General features: G+C 39.6%; 1 pseudogene; it reads left to right on the top strand.

The window, feature by feature from the left end:
• The first annotated feature begins 12,654 nt into the window (after positions 1-12,654).
• On the top strand, positions 12,655-13,797 carry LOC118902783 (annotated as a pseudogene).
• The last annotated feature ends 779 nt before the right edge of the window (positions 13,798-14,576 follow it).

Here is a 14,576-nt window from a genome sequence, read left to right on the forward strand (position 1 = left end):
TCTCAAGAGCTGGTATGAGCTGGTTCTAGCACACCACTGTCTGGGAAAATAAGGGGGCAAAAGGAGGGGGACATGAGGGGAACAGTCACCCTCTGGAAAGTTAACTTGCTACTCTGTCACATGAGGTCCTTAAAAGTGGAGGCTACTTGAGTAACCGCAGCCAAGAGAAGAGAGACTTCTATTGCTAGGCAGCCTTGAAGGTGGCCCCAATATTTTCCACCTCTCAGTATTCACAACTGTCCTTGTGTGGGGACTGGGTATAGTGACTAACAACAAAATATGGAAAAAGTAATGGAATGTCACTTCTAAGGTTAGGATACAAAGAGCTTGTGGTTTCTATCTTAGGCGTCTTTTCTCAGTCTTGCTCACTTGCTCTGAGGGAATCTAGCTACCTTTTGGAGAGGTGTATGTGGCAAGAAGTTGATGTCTCTGGCCAACAGCCAGTGAGAACCTTGGCTTTCCAGTAGCCTTGTAAGTGAGCCTGGAAGTGGGTCCTTCACCAGTCAAAACCGAAGCTGACTGCAGCCCGAGCTTCAAGTTCATAACAGCCTCTGAGACCCTGAGTCAGAAGCAACCACTATGCTGGGTCCAGATTCCTGACCCTTAGAAGCCATGAGATAATAAATGTTTGTTATTTTAAGCCACTAAGTTTTGGGGTAATTTGTTATGCAGCAATTGATAACTGATGCAACTGCTCAAGGAGATTTAGTAGGTTTGAGGAGTTTGGAGTCATCTAAATCCATCCAATGGCCCTATTCCAGTTCTTAAGCCTCAGTTTTTCCAAACAATATCCTAGCTCTCACATAAAAAGCCTGATGAGCCTCTGAATTAAAATTTTTAAAAAATTTATTTTTTATTAAGGTAACATTGGTTTATAACATTATATAAGTTTCCTGTGTACATTATATTTCGACTTCTGTATACATTAAAGCATGCCCACCACCAAAAAAATTAGTTTTCACTCATCACCATACAGTTGATCCCCTTTACCCATTTCACCCTCCACCTAGCCCCTTCGTCTCTGGTAGCCACTTCTCTGATCTCCATATTTACCTGTTTGTTTTTATTTGGTTTGGTTTGGTCATTAATTATTATTTTGTTTGTTTTTTATTCTGCATCTAAATGTAATCATGTGGTATTTGTCTTTCTCTGTCTTATTTCATTTACATAATATAATCCATTCATGTTGTTGCAACTGGCAAGATTTCAACTTTTTTAATCGCTGAGTAGTATTCCATTATGTATATATCTAATATATATGTATGTGTGTGTGTGTGTATATATATATATATATATATATATATATATATACCATTTCTTCATTAGCCTTTCATTCCCTGGTGAGCACTTAGGTCATTTCCATATATTGGCTATTGCAAATAATGCTGTGATGAACATAAGGGTGCATATGTCTTTTCTATTTAGTGTTTTCACATTCTTTGGGTAAATACCCAGAGGTGGGATAGCTGGATCATCTGGTAGTTCTATTCTTAATTTTTTGAGGAATCTCCATACTGTTTTCCATAGTGGCTGCACCAATTTGCATTCCCACCAACAGTGTGGGAGGGTTCCCTTTCCTCCATGTTCTTGCCACCACTTGTTATTTCTTGCCTTTTTGATAATAACCATTCTAACAGGAGTGAGATGATATCTCATCGTGGTTCTGATTTGCATTTACCTAATAATTAGTGATGTTGAACATCTTTTCATGTACCTGTTGGGCATCTGTATGTTTTTGGAAAAATGTCTATTCAGATATCTGTCCATTTTTTAATCAGGTTATTTGTTCTTTTGTTGTTGAAGTTGAGTTCTATGAGTTCTTTATATATTTGGGTTATTAACCCCTTGTTGGGTATATGATTTGCAAATATCTTCTCCCATTTAGTAGGTTGTCTTTTCAATTTGTTGATGGTTTCTTTCCTGTGAGCAGCTTTTTAGTTTGATGTAGTCCCATTTGTTTATTTTTGCCTTTGTTTTTCTTGCCTGAAGAGACATATCCAGAAAAATATTGCTAAAGCTAATGTCAATAAAGCACTGCCTATGTTTTCTTCTAGGAGTTTTATGTTTTCAGGTCTTACGTTCAAGTGTTTAATCCATTTTGAGATGAGTTTAATCCATTTTTGTGTATGTTATGAGATAGGTGTTCTAGTTTCATTTTTGGGGTTGTGGCTGTCCCATTTTGCCGACACCATTTATTGAAGAGACTATTCTCTCTCCATTGTAGGTTCTTTGCTCCTTTGTTGTAAATTAATTGTATATGTATGGGTTTATTTCTGGGTTCTCAATTCTGTTCCATTGATCTGTGTGTGTGTGTGTGTGTGTGTGTGTGTGTTTGTGCAAATGCCATGCTGTTTTGATTACTATAGCTTTGTAGTATAATTTGAAATCAGGGAGTGTGTTACCTCTGGATTTGTTCTTGTGTCTCAGGATTGCTTTGGCTATTCAGAGTCTTTTGTGGCTCCATATACATTTTAGATTTCTTTGTTATATTTCTGTGAAAAATGTCCTTGGGATTTTTTGATAGGGATTTCATTGAATCTGCAGATTGTTTTAGGTAATATGGACATTTTAATAATGACAATTCTTCCATTCCATGAGTATGGAATAGTTTTCCATTTATTTGTGTCTTCTTCAATTTCTTTCAACAATATCCTATAGTTTTCCATGTAAAGGTCTTTCACCTCCTTGGTTAAATTTATCCCTAGGTATTTTGTTCTTTTTGTTGTGATTATAAATGGGCTTATTTTCTTAACTTCTTTCTTCCAACTTATTGTTAGTGTATAAGAACACAGCAGATTTTTGTATGTGATTTTATACCCTGAAACTTTATTATTATTTCTAATAGTTTTTTTTGTGTGTGTGTGGAATCTGTAGGGTTTCCTATATATAAAACCCTGTCATATGCAAATAGTGATAGTTTTATTTCTTCCTTTCCAATATGGATGTCTTTTATATCTTTTTCTTGTCCAATTGCTCTGGCTAGGACTTCCAATACCACGTTGAGTAAGAGCAGTGAAAGTCTTGTTCTTGATTTTGGAGAGATAGCTGTCAGTTTTTCACCATTGAGTATGATGTTAGATGTTATTTTCTCCTACATAGCCTTTATTATGTTGAGGTATGTTTCTTCTATATTCATTTTATTGATAGTTTTTATTATAAGGATGTGTTGAATCTTGTCACATACTTTTTATGTGTTTATCGAGATGATCATATGGTTTTTATACTTCTTTTTGCTAATATGGTGTATCACGTTGATTGATTTGCAGATGTTGAACTATCCGTGTATCCCTGGAATAAATCCTACTTGACGAGAGTGTATAATCCTTTTAATGTATTGTTCTATTCAGTTTGCTAATATTTTGTTGAGGATTTTTACAGCTATGTTCATCAGAGGTATTGGCCTATCATTTTTTTGTTATATGTTTTTGGTTTTGGTGTCAGGGTAATGTTGGCCTCTTAAAATGAGTTAGGTAACGTTCCCTCCTCTTCAATTTTTTGGAAGAGTTTGAAAAGGATAGGTATTAGATCCTTCTTGAATGTTTGATAGAATTCACCTGTGAAGCTATCTGGCCCTGTACTTTTGTTATTGGGAGGTTTTTTGATTACTGATTCAACTCCTTACTAGTAGTTCATCTATTCAAATTTTCTATTTCTTCCTGATTCAGTCTTGGAAGTTTATATGATTCTAAGTATTTGTCCATTTCTTCTAGGTTGTTCAATATGTTGGCATATAGCTGCTCATAATAGTCTATTATAATCCTTTGTATTTCTGTGATATCCATTGTTATTTCTCCTTTTTCATTTCTGATTTTATTAGAGCCTTTTTTTTTGTTTTCTTAATGAGTTTGGTTAAAAGTTTGTCAATTTTATCTTTCGAAGAACCAGCTCTTTGTTTCACTGATTTTTTTCTATTGTTTTTTTTTGTCTCATTTACTTCACTCTGATCTTTATTATTTCTTCTACTGGTCTTGGGCTTCATTTGTTTTTCTTTTGCTAGTTCTTTTAGGTGTAAGGTTAGATTATTTATTCCTCTGAATTAAACTTATATTGTAATTGTGTACTCTTTGGGAACATATTCTGATTTTCAGGTACATGAGCCCTATGGTTTAAGGATATGAGATTTGTTTAGACTAGTTAAAGGAGACTACTGGTTTTATGGCCATGTTTTAAAATAAAAATTAAAAATCTCTTTCCGAGCTCTTCAAGACAGTTGTTGTATTACCCACTCCCACTATAATTACCAAGCACTCTGGTAAAGCTTTGCTTGCAATAGTTACTTCATTCTAAGAAATCACAGGTGATAAGTTAAGCAATCATTTTGCTAGTACATGAACTACAAATGTCTCACTTTTCATAGTCTCTAGATAATCCCTGTATTCAATCCAATCAGATTAAATAATCAATCCCACATTTCTCTCCTTGAAGGTCTAGTTTCTGCTACTGTTTTGGGTATCTGTGCCAGTCCAGATTTAGTGCAGGAAATAGTAACCAATCTAGGTATTTTAAGCAGAAAGAGATATATCACAGGGAATAAAATCCTTGGCAGGGCTGATGGAATAGAAGTCAGGAAGGACAGATGTAATGATTGACTTTAAGAGCACAATACCATACAGCCCTCTCTGCCTCTGGGTTCTGGTAATGACACTCTCTTCATGCTCTTCAGGACTTGATGGGTAATTGCCACTGTCACTAGCTTCATACTACTGTTTACCCATTTTTAGTAGTCTCCTTATTAAAACTTTTCTCAGATTTCCCCAGTTTGAATCTGCTGTTTCCTACTGATTCCCAAATCTAATCTTGTAGGTATTCTAATATGCTAAATTCTCTTCAATATTACAAATGCTTAAAATAGTAACTATACTAGACCAAACCACTGATTACAAATTTTTATTCTCGAACTTAACACAAAAGTATTAACATTTTACCTGGAGGTAAGATATACTTACTCGTGAAGACTACTCTGTGTGGCTGCCTGCACGGTTTCCTGACTGTGGGGGCAGCAGTCATATCAGCTCCTCTCTACTAGGTAGAATCCAGAGTTGGGCGGTGCACACTCAGCACAGTTGCATGTGGTGGCCCGGTGCCTATCAGTAGAATGCTTTTACTATTCCAAGAATATGGAGGTTATCTTCTCAAGCAAATTGAGGCAAAAAAAATCCCAGCACACTGAGGCTGCTGATTGGCTGGAGAATTTTGGCGTGGTCTTAGGTTTGATCTTCTCCTTGCTACTAACTAGTACGAGTTTTTTTTTTAATTCCATGCCCTCCAGATAATGTATTCTCACAATGCACATATCCCGGATTCACTTTGAACATTATCTAATTCTGTCTGATTTGAGTCTGAAAATCCCAACCCAGCGTACTTCACCACTTGATTGAATTAAACTAATCTATTTATTGCCTGCCTCTTCTCGGGTCTTCCTGTCAAAAGCTATCTAAATATCCTCTGATTGAATCCTGGATCTCTCTCTCTCTCTTGTCTTTCTCAGCAACACAACAAGAGAGTGGTTATGAATGAGGGGATGGTGACACAAAATGAGGCTGAAGATGTAGGCAGAGGTCAATCATAAGGAAGCCTTTGAATGGTGTTGTGTTTTTTTTTTCCACAAGGAAATCTATATTTTATTTTATTTTTTTTTCAGTTTTATTGAGGTATAATTGACAAATAAAATTGTAAGATATTTATTAATAAAATGTACATTGCGGTGATTTGATATATATACATGGTGAAAGAATTCCCCCAATCTTTAATTAATGCATCTGCCACCACACATATTTGTTTATTTGCTATTATTTTTTGGTGAGAAAATTTTTGTTCTACTCTCTTAGCAAATTTATATTATATATGACAATGTTATCAACTACAGTCACCATATTTTACATTAGATCCTCAGACCTTATTCATCTTACAGTTGAAAGTTTGTACCCTTTTATCAGCCTCTCCCTATTTCTCCCACCCCATGGCCTCTGGCACTATTTTTCTGCTCTCTGTTTCTAAGAGTTTGACTTTTTAAAAAGCTTCCATGTATAAGAGATACCACGCAGTATTTATCTTTCTCTGTTTGGATTATTTCACTTAGCATAATGCCCTCAAGGCCCATCTATGTTGTTGCAAGTGGCAGGATTTCCTTCCTTCTTATGGCTGAATTCCATTGTGTAGTGGAATAATGTATATACACACACCACATCTTCTTTATCCATTCATCCATTGATGGGCACATAGGTTGTTTCCATGTGCTGGCTGTTGTGAATAATGCTGCAGTGAACATGGAAGTGCAGATGTTTCTTCAATATCTTGTTGTCATTTCCTGTGGATATATACCTAGGCGTGGGATTGCTGAATCATATGGTAGCTCTATTTTTAATATTTTGAGAAACCTCCATACTGTTTTCCATAGTGGCTGCACCAATTTGTATTCCCACTGAGTGTGAGCACGGGTTCCCTTTTCTCCTTATCCTCATTGAAAGGTTTTAAACAGGAGCCAGTCTTGAATTAGTGTGAGTTTTAAAAAGATCTCTCTGGCTGAGTTACAAAGAATGAATTAGAGGGGCAAGTGTGAATGCAGAGAGAATTAAAAGCCTTTTGCCAGGTTAACATGGAGTTGGGTGCAGATTAGTGCTAGTGGAAAGAAAGACTGGTAGATGGATTGGCAAAGGATTTTGGAAATAAAACTTATGGGGCTTAGTAGTGACTGGATCTAGGGAGTAAGAAAAAAGAAGAGGTAAAGGAAGATCCTTGATGATAGCTGGTAGATTGTTGTGATGTTTATTGAGATAGGGGGCACCTTGGGGGTAGGAATGGTGAGGCAGGGGAGGGAGAGCAGGGAAAGACCCCAGGTTCAGTTTGAGGTGTCTGTAAGAAAGTTATTCAAGTGATGATGTTGAGCAAACATAAGATATATGGTCTGAGAGGTTGCTAATGGTAACTGGAGCAGACATGGAGTCCTTAAACTTTTAAAAAATGCAGTCTTTAATGAGTGGGGGTGGGGTGGAGGAAAAATAAAGGTAGAATAAAATGTAACAAAAAATTTTCTATCCATTCATGCTACAGTCATTAAAAGAATACTAACTGAGGGCTTTACTTACACTTGATATTCTAAGTGCTGAGTGAAGTGGTGAACTGAAGTCCCTACTTTCAAAGTGCCTACTCTCAGTGGAAATAAATTCAGAATGTTGAGATTAAATGGCCAATGCTGCCTTCAGAAAGAAATAAACAGATAAAATTTGGTTTTATTTATTTATTTATTTATTTAGACATGTCACATTGATACTGCTTTTTCCATTATTTTGTTGAACTTTTTCTAAGTGCTCTATTGGCCAGTAGTGCTAGTTAATTTCCATAAAATGGTTATATTTATATATCCAGAAATGTTGATTGATAGAGTGTTCTTCTTTTATGTATTCTTTCTTGAACTTTATTAGCATCAAAAGTCCCCTAGATATTACCCACTAGATGAAGAAACACGTCACAAGGAGAGGCTTTTATTGTATGTGTGTAAAGTAACTTTATAACCCAAAATATGCTACGAAAAATCCTTCATATAGCAGTTTTACAAATGTAATTTTAAAATATTCAATAGAATTCTTTCCAAAGATCTTAGTACAAAAAGCTAAATTCTATGGAAAAGTATGCTTTCCTTAAAAATCTATTTAGGTTGAAATCATGGCATACTATGTTTAAAGCAAGGAAAATAATTTTGACAGTAGAAATAGGGTGTTCTTTGTGTTCTAAAATACATTCACATAAATTTTGGAAAACAAGTCATAATTTCATTGAATATATCCAAGTTCTAAAATTCCCTTGTTTGGAAATGTGCAAATTTGCAAATATGAAGTGAAAGTTGGGTTGCTTTAGACCAAACAAAATAAATAATCCATGACCCCATCTGAAGGTCTTTGTGAGACAGGCCAACTTTGGGACTTTTATTTATTTATTTTTTTACTATATTTATTTATTTATTTGGTTGCCCTGGGTCTTAGTTGCAGCAGGCAGGCTCCTTAGTTGCGGCTCCAGGGCTCCTTAGTTGTGGCTCTCTGGCTTCTTAGTTGTGACACGTGGGCTCCTTAGTTGTGGCATGCAAACTCTTAGTTGTGGCATGCATGTGGGATCTACTTCCCTAACCAGGGATCGAACCCAGGCCCCCTGCATTGGGAGTGTGGAGTCTTACCACTGTGCCACCAGGGAAGTCCCCCAACTGTGGGACTTTTAATGTAATAGTGCTATATTGCTGATAATATTAATTGTTGACTATTAAGTTGTCAATAACAGTTGGGCAGGGAGGGATTCATTCTGCTCAGGCAAATCAAGATGCTAAATAAACATTTACTGAGTGCACAGGGTCTTGAGCTACAAAGATAAAAAGACTCAAAAGCTCTTAATGCAGAGAAAATTTCTTTCCTCAGTATCTGTCTAGGAAACATACATGGGTCCTAACGTGTTATATATGGTACGCATGGCTGGGAACACTCACCAATATCCACCCATTCCTACCTGTTTTAGCAACATGGCTTACTTTTTCAGGTTTGCACAATCCTTTTGTTTAGCATTGCTGAGAAGTGCAATGTCATATTAACAAATTTTCTAATAGTTTGGATAACATGTTTAGTCATTATATTAGTGAGTGTTCTTTTAAGCACATAGAAATTACTCTTTGTATCTGAATATAGGAGATTAGAGGTTTCCCACCTGTCAGATGGGATAGGGAAGGGCAGATCAAGAGGCTCACTGCCAATAATCTCAGCCAGCAACATTGCAGTGGGTGGTCCCCAAGTGCTGTGTGCTTCTCATCCATCACCTGCTCGGCATTTGCCTGCTACTGCCAGTAGAGAGTGATGGTCTCTTCTTCCCTTCGGAATCTCTCCAAGTGCCCCATTTCAATTCTCATGGTCCCATTCTTTCCCAGTCAACACCCTAACTTTTACAAAAGATGCTTGACAAACTTCACTATGAGTTCAACTTTCATAGTTATCCAGCCAACGATAGGATCATATTTTGGTTTTGATTTTCAGATATCTCAACCCTGTAGCTACAAGAAATAAAAGGTTCTTTCAGGACAGTCCGAAAGGCTCTTTGGTTCTCTGACTTCTTGAGAATTTTAAAGTTTTCCTTCTGTAAGCTGCAGTGTTATGTATTCAGTCAGCTCTCTAGTCCCTGTCATCAGACTTCCTACTCGAACATTCTATTGCAATAGTCCTTTAGTCTTTCAACACTGAGTTCTCTCTAGATACTTAATTCTAGGCAACTAGAAGTGGAAATTTTAGGAATGATTTTGCCACTGCATGTTGTGCACCAAAAAATGCACTTTTTACTAGCAATGAGGTTATTACGTCTTTTTTTTTTAAAAAAAACAAAACACTCTTTTAAATTTTATTTATTTATTTATTTATTTATGGCTGTGTTGGGTCTTCATTTCTGTGCGAGGGCTTTCTCCAGTTGTGGTGAGTGGGGGCCACTCTTCATCGCGGTGCGCGGGCATCTCATTATCACGGCCTCTCTTGTTGCGGAGCACGGGCTCCAGACGTGCAGGCTCAGTAATTGTGGCTCACGGGCCTAGTTGCTCTGCGGCATGTGGGATCTTCCCAGACCAGGGCTCGAACCCGTGTCCCCTGAATTGGCAGGCAGATTCTCAACCACTGCACCACCAGGGAAGCCCTGGTTATCACGTATTTTAAATTCATTTAGATTGTAGAACAAATTGCAGATTCTCTTATTTGAGGTTCTATTTTACTGAAACTGCTGCCAATACTAAATGTTCTAAGAGCCAGAGTTTGGTCATTAAAGCAGAAATCACTCTGTATATTTCAAGCATGAAGTGTTTTAAAAGAGGAAATTAAAGACCTACAAACCATCTGAAAGGCTAGGGGATCAGAATCAGAGAAGCCATTTCTGAGAGTCCCATCCCGAAACACTGAAATGGGTGGATCTTAAGAGCTCACTATGACACCACTGTGAATCCTATATCTGCTGACTCTCTGTGTGAGGGGTTGGCAAACTATGGCCATGGGAAAAATCTGGCCTGCCACCTATTTTTGTACAGTGTGGGAGCTAAGAATAGACTTATGCTTTTAAATCGTTGAAAAAAAAACAAAAGCAGAATAATATTTTGTGGCATGTGATGATTACATGGAATTTAATTTCAGTGTCCATAAATAAAGTTTATTGGAACATAGCTATACTCACTTGTTTATATATTGTTTATGGCTGCTTTTGCTTTACAGTGACAGAGTTTAGTAGTTGTGAGAGAGAATGTTTGGCCTGCAAAGACTAAGCTATTTACTGTCTAGCCCTTTACAGAAAAAGTTTGTTGATTCTTGGTCTGTGCATCTGACTGAAAGTTCTTCTGCCAAATATAGCTTCTCTTTCTCTTCTGCTTTCCAAGTTTCATGAAAATGTCTCTCATTGGCAAATCCTCATAATCGTATGGGGAAAGTAATTTTGAGAAATGTCACTCTTGGGTTCTCTGGATGGCAAAGAAGCAGTAATACTGAGTTGACAACAAACAATTGAGAATAATCACAGTACGGTTGGTAATCCCCAAGGCGACTTTTAGGTTAAATGATTAGCAAGTAGGACTCACAGAACTCAGAAAAGCTGTTATATTCACTTCTATGGGTTATTATAGGAAAGGGATACAGATGAAAAGCAGCAGAAGTAAAAGGTTCATAAGGCAGAGTCCAGGAGAGACCAGACATAAGTTTCTAATGTTCTCTCCCAGTAGAGATACACAGTGTTTAATTCTCCCAGCAGTGACACGTCACAACACACATGAAATACTTTCTGCCAGGGAAGCTCAACCAAACCTTGGTGTCCATGGTTTTTATTGGGGGTTGGTCACATTGGCATGGTTGATTGCCCAAATGGGTGGCCTTATTTACTCAATCTCCAGCTCCTCCAAGGGTCAAGCGATTACTACATGGCACACGGCCCCACCATAAATAAATATGCATTGTCAGTATAAATTATCTGGAGTGGTCCAAGTTCCCAGAAAAACAGAAATACTCTTATTAGGCAGGATGTTGCAAAGTCTTAGAGATTATCTCTCAGGAACGAGACAAGGACCAAAGTTTTCTTTGGAATGTGCAAGATTTGGACAACCCAGGCCTGCTGAGATAATCCTTTGTTCCACCCATAGACTCACTGAAATCTGGATCTGTAGGAACCTCAGAGATTATCCAATTAAGCCTCCTTTTTGATAGATGAAAAAATAGGTGCTTTGGAATCAAATAGATGTGGTTTAAATCCCAATTTCATCGCTTACAAGCTGTGTGGCCTTGGAAAAGTTATCTAACTTCTTAAGGCCCAGTTTTTTCCTCACAGATTCATAGTTAATAGGATTATAATAAGGACCAAGTGGCAAGGAAAATTCTTAAGCCAGACTAGTGGTCAAAACATGGTGGATATAGGCACAAGAGACACGCTCTTTATCGTTCCGATTCAATCTACAACTAGTAAAACATCCGTAACTCAGCAAAGATTCCTCAGCCAAGGTGTTCCAACACCCCAGGATGCCAGAGAGATCCACACGTCTGTACATGTGAGGTTGGGGGATTGGGGCACACAGAAGAGGCAGAACTGGGGGAGCAAGGAGGCAGTGCCTGTGACCCTGGCCCCCGGCCATGGAAGCTGAGCCGCAGCCCCAGGGAACTGGTAACAGCAGACGAGCAGGCGCCCGTGACTGTGGCCTCCTGGCCACAGTGGCACCCATGGCCACAAGGAACCCGGCGGCAGTGGCTGCAGGGCCAATGACCCTGGTCCTTCCAGCCACCGTGGTGCCCGAGACTCCAGAATCCCCAGCCGTGACAGCAGCGCCTGCGATCCCGACAGCCCCAGATGCAGAGAAGGCACCCCTAACCCTTGTTCCCTCCCCACCTCCCTCCCCCGGCCACAGTGGCCAGGCCCACAGCCCAGGTGACCTTGGGCATGGTGGAGGTGCCTGCCATCCTGGTGCCGTCAGAGGCAACGTCAGTGGCAGCAGCAACACTGGCAGGAGCAAGGCACCAGCGATCCCGGGAGCATAAGCGCTGGCAACACCCCTGGCAGAGGCGCTGGAGAGCGGAAGGTGCCGATTCTCAAATACAGCCGGAGGCAACTCAGGGAAGAGAAACCGAAAGCTTGTGCTGTAGTACCACCGACTGAAAAAAAGAGAAAGTCCTCTAATTATCAACCTGGTAATTTTTATTTTTATTTTTTTACTATATTTATTTATTTATTTATTTTTGGCTGTGTTGGGTCTTCGTTTCTGTGCGAGGGCTTTCTCTAGTTGCGGCGAGCGGGGGCCACTCTTCATCGCGGTGCGCGGGCCTCTCACTATCGCGGCCTCTCTTGTTGCGGAGCACAGGCTCCAGACGCGCAGGCTCAGTAGTTGTGGCTCACGGGTCCAGTTGCTCCGCGGCATGTGGGATCTTCCCAGACCAGGGCTCGAACCCGTGTCCCCTGCATTGGCAGGCAGATTCTCAACCACTGCACCACCAGGGAAGCCTGTAACCTGGTAATTTTTAGAATCAAAGTAAACAAAGCTTCACCTAACAAGAAAGATGTTCACTACTTAAAATGTGCTGTCAGAGAAACAACTTACCAGGCACCATGAAAACCCATAGTAACACAGTATGACAAAAAGAAAACGACAGTTCTCCTGAAACCAAACTTAAAGTCATGATGAAGTATTGTGATCTAACTGATAGAGAATTCGAAATAGCTGTTGTGAAGAAACTCAACCAGCTACAAGAAGACTCAGAAAGGCAGTTCAGTGAGTTCAGGAGTAAAATTAATGAACAAAAGGAATGTGTTACCGAGGAGGTAGAAATGCTAAAAACCCCGGAAGTTCTGGAGCTAAAGAACTCAATAAATGAGATGAAGAATGCATTGGAAATAGAGCAGATGATATGGAAGAGAGAATTCACCAGCTTTAAGAAAAAATCTAGCAACAGAACCCGCCTCTGCCCCTCCACTCTGCCCTGCGCCTTTGCCCCCAGGCTCAGCTCTGTCAATGCTCAGTGCCCCTGCGTTCCCCCCAGGCCCCTGGGTGATGGCCTTGACAGTGGCCGTGTTCTTGGGCTGCGCCTTCATGGCCTTCGGTCCTGTGCTAGCCCTCTACATCTTCACCGTCACCGCTGGGCCCTTGCACATCATCTTCCTCATCATCAGAGCTGCTGGTTGGTGTCTCTGCTGCTTTCCTCCCTTGTTTGGTCCATGGCAGCAATCACTGCTGACAACAAAGATGGACCAATACAGAAATATCTGATCTTTGGCACGTTAGTCTCAGTCCTTATCCAAGAAATGTTCCAGTTTGCATATTACAAACTTTTAAAAAAAGCCAGTGAGGGTTTGAAGAGTATAAACCCAGATGACATAGCACCCTCTACGTGATTGCTGGCTTATGTTTCTGGCTTGGGCTTTGGAATCATGAGGGGAGCATTTTCCTTTTTAAATACCCTGTCTGACTCCTTGGGACCGGGCACAGTGGGCATTCATGGAAACCCTCCCCAGTTCTTCCTAAATTCAGCTTTCATGACGTTGGTGATCATATTGCTGCATGGGTTCTGGGGCATTCGTGTTTTTTGATGGCTGTGAGAAGAAAAAGTGGTATGCCCTTCTGTAGTTCTTCCCACCCATCTGCTGGTGTCAGCCCTGACCTTCATAAATCCTCGTTGTGGATTAAATCTGGTGTCAGCATACATCATCCTGGTGCTCAGGGGCATCTGGGCATCCTTTGCTTCTGGAGGCAGCTGCCAAAGCCTGAAACTCTGCCTACTCTGCCAAGACAAGGGCTCCCTCCTCTTCAACACGCGCTCCAGATAACCTGTGAGAACCAGCACTTACCAAACACTAAGCTGCCTCTTGAGAGAAGCACAGCTGTGCCTTTTTCTAAAAATCCCTTTTCCTGGTGGGGGTTAGAAAAAACAAAATTATCTGGATACAATATGGCTTTCAAGCAACAGCTTTCTGAAAGGGATACATCAGTGGTGTACAGACTGACTGCATGTTAGAATCACCTGGGGAAACATAAAGAATACTGATTTCTGGTCTCCACCCTCCAGACTTAATTCATCTGGGCATTTGGTAATTTTTAAAGCTTCCTAGATGACTTCGATGTGCAGCCAGGTTGAGAACCATCAATGTCCAAATAGGAACTTCCTGATAACACTGTAACTGAATAAGAATCAGATGTTTAGCTATCTCCTAACTCAACTTGTGCTTAGCAAGCAAGTATCTGAATGTCAAATCCTGGTTAGCCTTTGTCTTTTGAAGTTCTGAAGTGACAAAAGGCTAAAGGGCTATCATCTCTGTGAACTGTTTTCCCATGCTTCACTTGTACCCTGTTTTGTGAGAACATGGTGGGCTGTGCTTCTAACTACAGTAATAAATTGTACTGACTTACTAATGATCATCTAGTCTAAGTGTTGCCCTTCCTAATGGGAGTCAGGAAGCACAAGGAAACACAAAGAAAAAGAGAAACACAGAAAAAAGAGAAACACAGAAACACAAGGAAAAAGAGACAATGGACATATAGAGCAAGTGGTAAACAAAAGGTAAAATGGAAGTATTAAGTCCTCGTTTATTAATAATCATCCTAAATG

The sequence above is a fragment of the Balaenoptera musculus genome, chromosome 10 (assembly GCF_009873245.2).
Source record: "Balaenoptera musculus isolate JJ_BM4_2016_0621 chromosome 10, mBalMus1.pri.v3, whole genome shotgun sequence".
NCBI classification, from domain to species: Eukaryota; Metazoa; Chordata; class Mammalia; order Artiodactyla; family Balaenopteridae; genus Balaenoptera; species Balaenoptera musculus.